The sequence below is a fragment of the Acyrthosiphon pisum genome, unplaced genomic scaffold (assembly GCF_005508785.2).
Source record: "Acyrthosiphon pisum isolate AL4f unplaced genomic scaffold, pea_aphid_22Mar2018_4r6ur Scaffold_5066;HRSCAF=5620, whole genome shotgun sequence".
NCBI lineage: Eukaryota > Metazoa > Arthropoda > Insecta > Hemiptera > Aphididae > Acyrthosiphon > Acyrthosiphon pisum.
This window is the reverse complement of record NW_021774674.1, coordinates 1-1,369: the sequence shown is the minus strand read 5'-3', so window position 1 is coordinate 1,369 and position 1,369 is coordinate 1. Positions and strand designations below refer to the sequence as shown.

At 34.3% G+C, this 1,369-nt stretch overlaps 1 long non-coding RNA gene across 1 annotated transcript; it reads left to right on the top strand.

Annotated features, from left to right (window-relative positions):
* Positions 1-156: 156 nt before the first annotated feature.
* LOC115035051 lies at positions 157-416 on the top strand. The gene is made up of 2 exons (XR_003840210.1): positions 157-203; positions 270-416. It is a non-coding gene; the product is annotated as an uncharacterized LOC115035051 (long non-coding RNA).
* The last annotated feature ends 953 nt before the right edge of the window (positions 417-1,369 follow it).

Genomic DNA, 1,369 nt, shown 5'->3' with positions numbered 1-1,369 from the left:
GGTCGAGGCCGGCGGGGCCGTGGGAGAAGGTAAGATCGCAAATACCCAAAATATGTCAATCATCATCAAAAAACATAAAATGTATTGTTTTCAGTAGTTTCGTCATTCAAACTCCCAGGGCGGTGGGGGAGCCGGCCGCAGCCTCGACCCTCCATATCGGAGGTGGGGTTCACGACCGCCACCTCAACCTCTGCAACTCCAATGTAAGAATAGTCAATATTATATAAATAAGAATATTAAAAAAAATTAATTATATACATAATTTTCAGTGTGATCGGGTCGGCAGAAATTGGGCGGTGGGAGGTGATGGAGGCTGGTAAGTTTCAATTGGACGATTTCGTCTACTTCATAATTTATTTAACAAATTGTATTTTCTTAAATATTTTTCAGAATGAATAAAGCACCATTTCATGTAACTTTTATAGTTATTTATTATTTCCTTGTTCCCAATTGTTTTATAAACTGTAACTGTAACGTTTGTCAATTGACAATTGTGTGTGAGGTGTGTCATTAAATATTTTAGTAGTTGGTCAACAACAGTAATATATTATTAGTAATAATAAAATAGGTAAGTGATGTGTGTTGCTGGTTTGAAATGAAAGCGTTGTAAACCTTATCTTGATTTTATTCATCAGAATAGAGTTTACTTCACAAAATGTGCTAAAAGATAATTAATCATTATAACTGTAGTCCACTGGTGTTTAAATTTAGTAGTTTTATAAAATCCCACAATGTAATGACATTGTCGGGCAAGTGTTGTAATCGATTGAAAATATTTGTATAGCGTACACTGTTGATAATACTGACTGATAAATAATCGTATTGTTGTTACATAAAATAATTAATTATATTGTTGTTGAGAATATAAAGTAGTTAAGAGGACGTGTCACGAAAATTTTACGCGTGCAACGACCAAGAGGATGCGCTGTTAAGTGTTTTGACGATCCGCAAGCGCGCGGCGTTTAAGTCACGCCTACTATTCGCAATTCGCAACCGGCCGACGGCGGCGACGAGTGCTTGTTTGGGAGCGCCGTTTATTTGTCTATGAACGTTCGTCCGGTACGATTCGTATCATTATAAAATTCATTATACACAAATACCGCCGTAATATTTTCAATACCCTCGCGTACCTATGAACTACCGATTATAAATTAAGATACTGCTCACCTAAATTTATGTCCCAACATATAAATCGTAGAAACTATATTATAACAAAACTTGATTTGTAGTTATTGAATCATTACTTATTTAAATATAATACTTATAGTAAAGTCTAATAAATGGTAAATAAAATAATACAGCGCAATTAAATTAATATTAACTTTCCGTGCTTTATCTTTTACGTTCAACTGTTAATGTTTTATTAAAA